This window comes from Saccostrea echinata, unplaced genomic scaffold (genome assembly GCF_033153115.1).
Source record: "Saccostrea echinata isolate AGI-Se365-2 ecotype Australia unplaced genomic scaffold, CSIRO_AGI_Sech_v1 ptg000033l, whole genome shotgun sequence".
Classification (NCBI taxonomy): domain Eukaryota; kingdom Metazoa; phylum Mollusca; class Bivalvia; order Ostreida; family Ostreidae; genus Saccostrea; species Saccostrea echinata.
Genome location: NW_026889782.1, coordinates 6,281,444 through 6,295,052, shown reverse-complemented (window position 1 = coordinate 6,295,052; position 13,609 = coordinate 6,281,444). Strand labels below are relative to the sequence as shown.

At 31.0% G+C, this 13,609-nt stretch overlaps 1 long non-coding RNA gene across 1 annotated transcript; it reads left to right on the top strand.

Moving 5' to 3' along the window:
* Nucleotides 1–2,157: 2,157 nt before the first annotated feature.
* On the top strand, nucleotides 2,158–4,930 carry LOC133198593 (uncharacterized). Its single transcript, XR_009722506.1, has 3 exons — nucleotides 2,158–2,236; nucleotides 3,970–4,052; nucleotides 4,694–4,930. It is a non-coding gene; the product is annotated as an uncharacterized LOC133198593 (long non-coding RNA).
* Nucleotides 4,931–13,609: the final 8,679 nt, after the last annotated feature.

Sequence of the window (13,609 nt, the reverse complement as noted above, 5' to 3'; positions counted from 1 at the left end):
CTCGTAAGATTTCAATACATGTATATATAAAAAAAAACCTGAAATAGACTTGAAATTAAACAACAGTGGCCTTATCGGCAGACATATGGCTGCAATTAGCCCTTTGTCTTATTTCACAAGTCCTGCATCTAGTATCTGAAATGTACTGTTTGTACACTTTGAATACAAGATTATTGATAGGAAGGTTAAGTATATGTGTATACTTTTCACACGGAATTTACATTTGGTACATCATTAACTTTCAAATATCAAATTATATATTTTTCTTCATTTTTACTATTTACAATTTAATCACTTTGGTCCTCCACGAAAGATATTTTTAAATGCGAATGTGATCTACAGGATGACATTAAAACAAGGTGATTGAAGTTATATAGTAGAATGACATATTATCTTCTTTATATACCAACAGTCCTAAGGGGACCGCTTTGATTATTTACTATAATTTAAATCAAGGATCTATAAATTGTCATTTTTTTCTACTAAACTTTAAAAAAAATTCCTTTTCGTCCAAAGTTTCTTAAAATAAAAGTTACATTGGCTATTATTGTTTAGATGAAAAAAATAAATCACGTAAACGTAAAGACCATAAGTATTTAAAATCTATAACTTACATTCTAGAAAGGGACATAACTCTGTAAAGAGTATCGTATTATGCTATAGTGTTCTAGATCGGACATAGATATTCTTTAAGCTAGAGTTAAAGCTATAATTTTATAAATGATTTATTTTTATTTTATCGATAAAAAACAATAATAGGACATATTCATAAATGCGTCACAAGACCCACTTCGAGATATTGACTCTGCTGACTTCTAAACGCTTTAGCTTTGGACGGGACTATATTTTTGGACGGGGGTGTCGATCCCAAGTTAAGCTCAATCTGATTTTTTTTTTTTTTTTTTTTTTTTTTTTTTTGATATTTGTCATCTGAGTTTGATTTCACAGAAAAATAATCAACTTCTGTTGTATTACCTGTTTTTCTTAATCTTGCAGTAAATGTTTGAATACTAATAAAGCAACTTAAGTCTGCTGTTAAACCTCCCCCCCCCCCCTCCCCTTGCTAACTTCCAAGAAACCAATATCTTCACCCCAGATCTCCATAGGGTATGATACATGTATGTATATACCTAGAGGCATTTAAGAGTCTTTTGTTTTCCCCAGGTAGCAAAACTGTCACAATTTGCTTGGAACTAACAAAACATACACAAGGGATATTAACACACAGCAAGTCGATTTAACAAATGAATCTACAATAGAAATTCATGAAAAACAAACTCCATGCTTTTACTAAACCTTTGGATTAAGTCATAATTTTTTTTTTCATTTTCAATTTAAAAATTAAATCCAAACAATTTTACATCGTTCATAATTGATAGCAAACGATTAATATAAAATTGCATACCCCCCCCCCCCCCTTAAGGACAGATGATACAAACAAACGTTTGTCAAAAAATTCGAAAATATAAACTTGAATCATGTTTATGAAAGTAAAATGAATGCTCGTATAGCTTTTGATTTTTCATTCTACGTTTCACAAAAATGGGATTTGAAGTGACAAAAATTTATAGGTTACTATTGATTATCACATGAAGGATGGTTGGTGAATGATACAATTTTGAACATCATAGAAAGTTAACAATATATCAAAATGTCGTGAATTAAAAGAAGAAGAAGGGGCTTTATTGAGGCTATGTACTGACTGGACTTTTAAACTTGTACTGAATATCCCACTGACCATGCAAATAAAATCTTCTTGACTTTTCAAGGGAAACATTAATTTTTATTTTAGAGATACAGAGAGACTACCCACCCCTCCACTACCCCTCCTCCTTCTTATCATGTTCTCAATGATCATGATGATGTCCCATTTATATAAAATGTTAATATTTTTGGTATTGGGCATTTTAATTACCATTATTACCCATGGCAGTATTTACAACAACAACAAAAAAAATCTGAAAAAAATAGGCCTGATAATTTATTTCATTTCTTTGTTTTCTCGTGAACTATGCATTGTTTAAATTAAAAAAAGATAAACCAATAAATAAAAAGAAGCAGTAATATTCTATCTATGGATTCACTTCTTAAAAATTCTGTGCAGACGGATGCATTATATTCCTAGAATTACCCAATACCAACCAAAGAAAAAAAAACTGCGACAAGATTATGAGGATATTGGAATTTCCACATGATGTTTGTAAACAAAATTATGACGAAGACCTGCTCTATTTTTGTAAGTAGATCTAGAATTATTGAATTTGTTATTTATTTCATTTAAAGCATGTTAATACATGGCTCATAGATTCTTTCTTTTTTTTTGGAAGTCTAAAGATCTATAGATCATCCTGATTCCTCGTTAACTGATGAAACAATCTTATGAATTTCTGTCACTGTAAAGTGTTTGCAGAGCTAGCAGTCGATGGGGTTATTCAGTAGTACATTATACAAGTTAAAGTAAATAATCGTCAGAAAATTATACACATCGGAATATTATTCTTTCGTTCGAATTTCCTCAATGACAACGTTGTAGGCTAGTATTCGTTCGTTCGAATATTCTCAATGTGTACACTAGCTGATGATTGTACTTAAAAAATTATACTGTCATGTCTAAATTTGTCTGTAATTTGCAAGTTACAATTTATAAGTATCTTGATCACAGTCATCAGCATTACTGATTAGAAAATTAATTATCTTCTCTCAGACATGGTTAAAAGTATCCTACTACTGTAGTGTACTAGGGATTAACAAACATTGCATGTGTTGCAAGTACTATTTTTTTTTTTTTGGTGTCAAGATAAATTTTGAGATATGGGGGGTCAGTGCTTAATAGTACATGTCATGATGGACATAATTAATAACCCCCAAAACTCCTACTTATATTGTTTGGAAGTATCCAAATATCAAATTACTAATTCTCTGTTAGAAAATTGGTTGATTCTCTGAAGTTTACATAGGACATGTACCCACATGATTATTGATATAATCAATGTTTTTTTTTTAATCTCTGAAAAACAGTCTTAAAACTTTGAGTGAAAAATCAATCTTTATACTGCTAAACTCATTTTTTATACCATGAATACATACTTAGGAATATCATTATTAAGTTATGTGCATGTTCTTTTGAGGGGAAAAAATATACATCATGTAGATGCTTATGTGTAAGTAAATTATAAAAGACAAAAATGCTAGGACTTTTTTATTTTACATATTTATTTGTAAAAATATTTTTTCTATTAATTGGAAATGAAATAAAAAAAAGTTCTAGCTTTATTACTAATAATATGATTTTTTATTAGAATTGATAGGATATTGGATGTTTAAGAAATAAAGACCGCATTCTCGTGAATGTTGCAGGATAACCTGCAATGTTAATGTAGACATAGATTTAAATTACACAAGGACTCCCATGCCAATTTCAATAGTCCTCACCCACTGAAGTCAAACACAAAGGTAGTCGCACGAGATTTACATGCATATTTAGCCTCCTTAGCGTCAGACACAGAGACAGGTGCGCACGAGATTTTCATGCATATTAGGCCTTCTTAGCTCCTGACCTATCGACCTGCCTAATTTACATTCCGATAGAATTATCAAGAAATCAATTCCGCTAACTTTCAAAGAGTTACCACAGAGAAAAAAAAAAAACAGACATGGAAATATTATGGCATGACATCATGAAAAATTCTCAAGGGCATAAAACTACTATATACAGATACCGGTAAATGAATGCAGAACATGCACAAAGTTTCATTTATGGTATATTGATAGATAAAAATAATTTATACTTTTATACTTCGACCTCAGTAGGGGTAAATTTTAGCGTCAGTCATTTTGGCTGGATCAAGAAATTTGAGTGATCGATATTCAATTCATTTTCTAATTTTAGTGAAAAATTTAATCCATGCTTTGTTATTATACATGTAATTGGTATTGTATGATTTATTCTATTTTTTTTTTCTTTAACAGAAAATGAAGGTATAGTAGCTGACATATAGTGTACATCTACCATTTGAAGATTTGTCCCCCTTGTAGATACAAGAAATGCAAAGGTAATTCTTTGTGAAAATAGAGAGAATGAATAATAAAATTTTTCAAACCATACAACAAAATCTACTTTGAATAATTAGTACGCAACCAACCATTTACAATTTAATTTTGCAGTTTTATTTCTTTAACATTGAAAAAAAATCAAATTTGATATTTTTTTTAGCTCTACTGGTCAGAGACCAGAAGAGCTTATGGGATAGGAAGGTGTCCCTCGTCCATCCGTCTAGCTGTCCGTCTGTCTGTCTGTCCATGGCGTCTAGTTGTCTGTCTGTCTAGCTGTCCATCTGTTTGTAATTTTTCAAAACACTACTCCTCCTACAGTTTTATTCTGATTTCAATATAACTTAGACTGCACTAAGGTACATTTCAATGAACGGTGCTGCCATGGTTACTAAAAATAGAAATTTCTGTAAAATTCCTTTAAAACGCTACTCCACCTACAATTTTGGTATGATTTCAATATAATGTGGCACACAAGTAGACTACACTTAGATACATAATTCTATTTATTGCTGTCTGTTGCAAAGTTTCAAATCCAAGTGTTACTTTTTCTTTGTTATACATATAGACCAGGAGAGCTACAGTCTCATCAGAGACTTCTGGTTTATCCTTTTCATCACACAGCGACTTTCTTTTTTTTCAGTGTACACAGATACATACACATAAAAGGAGACATCACCTCATGATCTGTGGATCCATTGAAAACTTTAAGGACAAAACTTTTGATAATTCATTCATGTATAGAGTGTTGACTCGAATATTGAATATCTAATGAATGGAACCAAGAGAATTAATTTAAGAAGTATTATATTGTATATTACTCTTCTTATTCATCTGTCAAATTTCTTAATTAAAAATTAAACTTAAAGGCTTAAATAAGGATTTTTTTTTTCATTATTTTAATTAGAACAAGTTCTTTAATTTATTTTTCTCTTATATAAACGGGCATTTAAGGTCATACGCAACGTAGTTTGCACTTTATTGGGTTCTTCCCTGGAGTTGAAGAGTTCCACTAAATGAAGGACCTGTGTGCAATATTTTTATTGTCTATATATGGATTTGTAAATCTCTTCTAAAACAATTTTGATAAAAAAAATCTGGAATTTATGTTTTGTAATTTTTGTACATTTTTCTTTGAATAATGCAAAATTTTTCAAACTTTAATATCTTTTCAAAATCCCTGGAAATGCATGCTGATTTTTTGTTTAACAATATGTTATATGGTACATGTATTATGTTTAAATTTAGAATATCTTGAAAAATTATCAGTAGGTAAGGTATCTTGCGTATGTCCTTAAATGTAAAATGAAGGTATGTGTACCTTTATTCAATGAACTAGGGAACTCATGAAGTGTGCATATTTATATAATAGTGTTGTATTTTGCATGCACTATTCTTAAAAAGTAGTCAGGGTTTGACAGATGGTGCACAAGCCGGAGGCTTTAGGTATAATGTACAGATAGTTTTAGAGAAAAGTAGTTGAGTGATGGGGTCAATTGCAAGAAACTATTTTAGAAGAATTATTTTGTTTATTTTTCATCTTAAGTGTTAGCTGCAGAACTGTAGCTCTCTGAAAAAATAAATATTGACAGACGGGAGAGCTACAGTGCCACCCATAGAAAAAACTGTATATTTATTGTGCACTTTTTGTGCGCTGTTTCTCGATTTATTGCTCAGTGTTTTTAAAACTGTCATCTCAAAATATTACTAAATGTGTGTTTCTAACATATTCTTTCACTGTTTCCACAATAAAACATTCCTTATAATTGTTTTTAACAGCCCTCCTGGCCCTGAAATTGAAATCATTGAAAATTTTGCCTATTTATACTGCCATTTTGGTCTTCACGAGAATTCGGTCCAATGCACTTAGTACAAGTGTAAACTACGAAAGTTATAGAGGAGTAAGGACTTTTTTGAAATGTAGCTTTTTTTTCAATTGAGGTAAGAATTTCGAAGAATTAATTCAGAACCGAGCGCACTTTTTTGTGCGCAATAAATATACAGTTTTTTCAATGGGTGGCACTGTAGCTCTCTGGTCTGTCAACATATATTTTTTCTGAGAGCTACAGTTCTGCAGCTACTTAAGTGTAAAATATTTGAAACTAAGTTTATATATATTATAGTACATTGATATTTATAACGGCGTCTGTGTTGTAATCGGTAGCGTGTCGGACTGACAATCTCGGGTTTGTGAGTTCGCTCCCAGGCGTGGGCGCAGTCAGTTTTTCTTCAGAAAATGAAGTCGTGCACTATTTCGGCATAGTATGCTTATGCTATTTAAATCCTTAGAGCACTATGCAAGAATAGTAGGGTATGGGTTATGTAGAGACAAACTGACAGGAAGCATAATAATTGACAATATGCATTTATGACAAGAAAATTGAAATCTTCCTGAAAGAAGTTGAATAAATTTAAGCCACTTAAGTACCAATCTAGTTAAAATTAGATGTTAGATCCGCTCACATAGTCACTACAGTCAGTTTAGCGAGTATGCGTGCGGATCTAACATCTTATTTAAATTACACATAGATTGCTGAGGTAAAAGTTTAATACACTGTAAAAATTGTGTTTAGGAAATAAACACTTCTATTACATGTTTAGATCTAAACGTGTTTAGTATTGTGTTTAACAACTAAACACTTATGTCTTAACATGTTTTATATCTAAACGCGTTTAGAAATTAAACACGTTTTACTGTAAAATGCAGAGTTATCTTCCCGGAAATGACACACATATATTTGAACGTTAATTTGAGCGGCTATGTAAACAAAGAAAACACAACAAGCTAAGGTGATGTATCAATGAGAGTTATGACAACCCAATTCAAGGGATAACCATGACGAAATAATGAAATACGTGAAAGGGCATCTTGTTGCTGCAATACATTATAGGTTTGTTTTCTTCTTCTTTGCATTAATTAACCACGATGAGCACCGTAAATAAAGTTGACTTGGGATGTCTTGAATTCGTTCATAGACTTGCAGGAGAAGAAATTGTATTAAATGTCTTTAAAATCATCTTTATTTATATCTGTGAAGTTTCACTAAAATTTGAACAATTTTGTTTTTCTAAGTAATGTAAAATATCAGTGATAGTGTACTTTTTCTAAAATCTGGCTTTCTTTCCTACAGGCACCGTACGTAGTCCAGATCGAATTCAAAATACACGTATCAGAGTACCTGGTGTCATCTTCAAGTGCAATGTTGTTGTTCCATAATCAACACTTTGAAACTTCATTTGTTGAAGACTACTGTGTGAATTCGACAGTGTTTACAATTATCCTCGTGCATTCGAAATGGGTTACTTTCTGGCAGTTATTGGTGGGATATAGATTATAATATGTGGTGCTTTGGGACTTGCTGAAAGTTCATAAAATTTGATATTTTGTGATTGACATGAGGAAAACTCTGCAGCCGATTCAAAATATGATTATAATAAATATATATATAAATATACATTTTGTATTTTTAGTTTAACAATTCTTTAATAAAGCCTTTTAGAAATATTCAATGAAGTTTTGATATTTAAATTGTCAGCTTAATATTATTTTCTTAATAATTTTGAAGATTAAAAGTTTGTTATCTATGTGTACGTTATAAATTATGTGTCATTCTGATTGAATTGTTGAGATTAATCAAATCTATTCAGTTCTATCTCCTACATTATTTGTGTAAATTAAGTACATGTACATCGCACAGTGACCATTGCATTGTATAATTAAATACATATCCCAACGTTCAGTGCCTTTATGGAAAATAATATTGGTTACATATTTTGACAATTTTGACCATTATGCGCATTTAAAAAACATCTACTTTTTGTGCCTAAATTTACAAGAGTGTTTTGATTTTCTGCAGGTACAAATTAAACTTATGATGTGTTTAGATTGTAAACACATCTGCTGTTATGTGTTTAGAATTTAAACACTTGTGATTATGTGTTTAGATATGTTTAATTTCTAAGCACACAAGTGTTTAAATTCTAAACACTTTCTAAGACATGTTTAGGAATTTTACATGTTTAGAAATTAAACATATAAAAAAGGAGGTGACAAGAAAGTGTTTAGAAAAGTGTTTGAATTGTAAACACATTTTTTACAGTGTACATGTACCCAATATCATTCTGCTATATTTGCATCCGCGTGGGTATTAACAGTGAGCATTAACTAACTGTGGCCTGGACCTCTTATTTTATGTGTTATGGGGTGTCCAAAACAAGGTGCATGCTGACGTTTAACAAAGAAGAAACTTGCAATGGCCTAAGGTGACTTGGCTATTATCAGTTGAATACATGTCAATGGTGCATGGTTATTATATGTACCAAAAAATAACAAGTAAAAGATCAGCAGAGTGCTTTTATTAAAGAAGTAACAGAACTAAGGAAAACTTGTTTTCTACTGGATGATATGAAACAATGAGTAGAGTACCACCGCAAATATTTCTGGATCCATGCCCTTTCATCATGTTTATTTTTGAACGGGTTCAATGAACTGTCAAAAATTCTTGATATGTTTAGTAGGTGTAGGTAGAAAGTTTTGAAATTAGTGAAAAGGTTGTTAAATATTTTTAAAGCAAACTACCAGTAAATGTGCATAATGAAGATGGTTGAATTTTTTTCAACATTATTTTCTGTTCATTTGTCAGATCGGGTTCGTTATGTGTAAAATAATTTCCAGCTGTCATTGGAACAAAACAAGGCATGATTAGGATCATACAAAGAAAATTAAAAGTAAAAATTAGGTAAATTATTACAGTTTGTGCATCTAAATAAGTTTTAAAACTCTCTTAAGAATCTCAGAGTGACTGATACGACCCAATTTCATGTGATTTTTTAATTGGAAACCTATCAGTTTAGTGCAGCAAACAGGCAAAGATCTAACAACGTGCATGGATCTGATCATGTTGTAAAGCTTGACAAATGGCACTTATGCAATAAATTAACCTAAATGATTAGGAGGAAAATAAACTTAAAAAGATTTTTTCTTTCTTAATTGCATTTTTTATTTTTCCCATTCAAAATTTACATACAAGGAATAAAAGAAGGTAATCTACATACAAGGGAAATTGCCTTTTTACTTAAAAAAAAAGAAAGTTATAGAGATAAAACCACTTTTGATTTTTTGATCTTTAATCATTGAAAAAATTAAACATTACCCCAAAATTGGTTAATTATAAGAAATTTAAAAAAAAATGGTTTAGGAAACACATAACTTAAATGAAAATAAATAATTAATAGTAGTTAAACTGTTCAATAGTTTCTTTATTTGGTTTAAAACTGTTGTTTCTTTATCCCATGGGAGAATTTATTTCTATTTTGTAATGAATATGGGATAAATCCCACATTTATAAAGAGATGGGAGATTATCTTCTATATACAAGTATATGGGAGATTTTGTCCCATTATAAAGCATTCATGGGATTTTCAAACTTCTATGGGAGAAAAAATCCCACAGAATACCTTTTTCTCCCACAGAATAATGGTGGGATATTGGTTAGGAGAAAAAATCCCACCATTATCCCATGGGATTTCTTGGTTTCAGGTGTAATATCTTTTTACCTAGAAGATAATCAGGTGTAAATTTTGGTTTATGTGTTAAGTTTTAAAAAATCCCATCAGATGACATAAATGGTTTCCACATATCTTTGGAAAAGTGGTTGGCGAAAGTCCGGACAAATGTCGTGTCCGGAGTTAAATGTCGCACTGTTATGTTTAGTTAATAATATGAATAAATTAAAAAAAAAACACGATGAACACTTAAATTTTAATACAGCAAGATCATTATGAAATAAATGGTCAAAATGTACCTAAAATAAATAGAAATATACAAACTTCAGTGAGAAAATTCTTAGATTCCCCTATACTACCGGGCCCAAAGACCATAAACTGAGAACAGACTTAAGTCAAAATTTCAAACCAAAATAACTTTTGAAATAATTTTGAAAATGAAACAAAATTTTCATCATAAATTTAAATTTAAATGTTTAATAAAACTACAAAATTTTAAGTAAATACATTAAATAAAAATCAAGATATTGAAAATCATTTTTTTTTACTTAAGTCTATTCTCAGTTTATGGTCTTGGGGCCAGGTCTACAATCTGTGTTTTCCCCTGAGTTTTTCTTTGTTTGCTCAATGAAAGGGAAAGGTTTAATATGACAGAAACATCTGTTTCTTGCTCACTTATAAAACGTGTGTTTGATTGTGTTTTATGTCACTGTTCAATATATGAGTTGGTTATATGGGACATATATTTGATTAGTGCAAAGATAGACATGTGAATGGCTTCTTCGTTCTTTGAGGTTCAAGGCAACGATTGTTTTAACTAAGATAAATAACTCAATAGTGTTGAATAATTTAAAGAAAACTCGACACCATCAAACTATTTAACAATACTTTGTAATTTATCCATTACACAGAACTACGGAGTTTGATTTTATATACCCAGCATAATGGGTCATTTTTGATTAACGGATAAAACTTCACAGTAACGGAAGATGTCTGAATGTTCATTATAAGTACTTCTTTTAAAATATGTTGTACACACTTACTCCGTGACGTTAAACATCGTATATTGGAAGAAAAAAAATACGCTGTTTTATCAAATTTGAAATAAATTGGAATTGCATAAAAAGAACCGCGATTACAAATCCTGTTTTAAGTACAACTGGATGGGATCGGAAAGAATTCATGACCCCTCCCCTAAAAAAGAAAATATCCAATTAGTTTTAGTTTTAATTTTCAATCCCAGCAGACTTTCCTTTCATAAGATTATTGAAAATTAAAAAGGAAACAAACAAAAGTAAATTCTGTTTCTATTTTAAAGAAATTCTTACAGAAGCAGTCGGATCGTCACAAAACGTTTTAAAAGAAATTCTCCATTTATTTTTTGTTTATTTTTAGGGATGCATGCTATTCATGACACCATTCAGGTCTGGGTTCAGGGAGTAGAAGAAAGTGGTCAATGGAAATTTCACGACGGTACGTTGATACCAGATGTCTGCCCACTCAGTGAATCCAATGGTGCAGGAGAAAATCACATGAGAAGCCGTAGCGAGATAGGGTTTCAGTGCTTAGACACCCCATATTTTGAGAATCACACTTACCTGTGTGAAATATATCGTGTATTTTCCCATTTCAAGTGAGGGTTGAATTATTCAGATTGCAGTATAAGCATAATAATATACATGTAGATTATTTTTACTTGATAAGGCATGTTTTTCTGCGAGAGAACTAAATACTGTTGACTATTTTATTCAAAACATGTAGTTGAGGAATATTTTGCTTGAATAAAGTACTAGTATAATTAAGAATCGGGTGTGTTTACTGATTCCTTGTGGACCACGAAATTTTATTGTAATGTCTTCAATCACCCTAAGACGTAAACAAGGTTAGTTTTGGGTTCTTAAAAGCACTATACATGTATATGACTGTCTCTCAAAAAACGATGTTTTCAGTCGAATCCTAAATACCTAAATACGCCTAAATACAAATACGTAGAATTTCATTTCTAGTTATTGCCTTCAATCAACAGGGATATTTGCAGAAAAAAATCTTTTAAAAGCATCATTGATGGACATTTATTTACCCTCATTATTATTTCATTTTCTGGGTAAACCATTTGTAAGCTTTTATATGTACGATTATATTGCTTACAAAGCCCAAGGCAACCTTATCTTGTCATGTATTGTAGAAAGAGATTATAGTGTGTGAAAACCCAGATAAGGTCGAACTGTCCTTTATTTCTTTCTTTCTTTTTTTTGCACAGTCAGTGCATGTGAGTCTCACATACTGCACACTATGAGAAATAATTTAATTAAACCTGGCTACTTAGTGCATCCTTAAGGAAAGAATAGTCGCGACAAAAAGAATTTAAGTAAGTTTCATCTCATACAGATTTGGATCATATCTTGGACAGAGAGAGATTCTAAATATTGATCAACAGGTGGTGGACATGTAAATGTTTCAATGTAAAGGAGTAATATAAATCTTCTTTGAAAGTAATTTATTTCGCTTTTCCCAAAACACCCTACTTGAAAATTTTGTATTGAACATAAGTAAGAATTTTTATATAATTAGCACAAATTAGAGAATTTTTTTTATTTTAATTGCATGTAGGAGATGAAAGCAAAATAATTTTAGATAATAAGGTGCAGAAATTTTGTTAACGATGTTTATTTAAGCTACAAAATTAAACATGTCGAGAAATTTTATTTATCAAAAGTTATAAATTATTTAACCAATCGATATGTTCACCAAACTTGTTTTCTTTTTAATGGAGATTAAAATTGAAAAGGAATGTTAAGATATTGGGGAAAAGGTACAGGACTATGCCATATTTCTATCTGGTCTCTAGATGTAAATACTGGATACATAGAGATAGCGGTCTTATCTCAAAATGGGTCGGGTTTTTTTTTTATATCTATTGCTTTTCACGTCTTTACCTTGTATTACATGTAAAAGAAACAATTCATAATAGCATGCTCGGCACCTTTGGGGTGAAAATCCACGGCGACCCAAGAAGCTCTTGCTTAGAGATTCAAAATGTCAGGACTACTTTACACTTCCTCTCAGCTTGTTTGATAAAACTGCAGTATTTTAACATGTTCAGCCATAAGGACTTTGATAAGCATTGCATGTGCTGTAACAATGTCCCAGGATCAGGATGTATTTTTAATGGAACTGGATGAAACTTATACATACCTCTTAAGAAACAAATGCCATTCATCTTAGCTTATAGGTTTTAATGAAATGCTGGAAAATTTTGAATATTCTAGGGATCATTTCTTACTGAACTGAGAAATTGATTTAAAAACTATAATATTTGATTATACCAAAGCGTTAGATAAGGAGGCTTATGCACACCACTCACTCCCAAACGAAACGTATACATACGTCTAATGAAAAATTTAAATATTTTATAGATATAAAATTTAAAAAAAATACCAATCGTTAAAATTTGGTGATCAATGAATTATGTAATTAAGAAATAAATAACAAGTTTAAAAACTTCAATGGGAATTGAAGTGGGTCGGTCACGTGATCAAATCCTGTGAAGGCCGAAGGCCTTCTCAGAAGATTTGATCACGTACCGACCCACTTCAATTCCCATTGAAGTTTTTAAACTTGTTATTTATTACTTATATATACATTTGAGACGGACAATCGAATGTAATCGAATATAAATATTGCACTAACTGTACGTCGTAGATTTTGACAAATCACGCTAGTTGTAAATCGGCTTGAAAAGCGGTTACGCTTCAAATTCATCTGGCAAAGGATTCTGTTTTGAAGGGAGTATTCTGTGAAAGGCTACTTGTGATCAATTATAGTGAGCATATTGGTGTCTGGGAATTTTTGTATTCATGAGAATCCATATTTGATGTATAAAAAACACAAGAAACACGTCCGATGTTTGATAATAAAAAGTTGGAGGAATTTCGGTCGGAAAGGGATGGATGGAGACACTTGTCCGGACCAGATAACTTGAAATCAAGTACAAACTTTGATCAAAAACATAAAATCTACGATTTCAGTAAGGCATATTTATTAATTTATGATG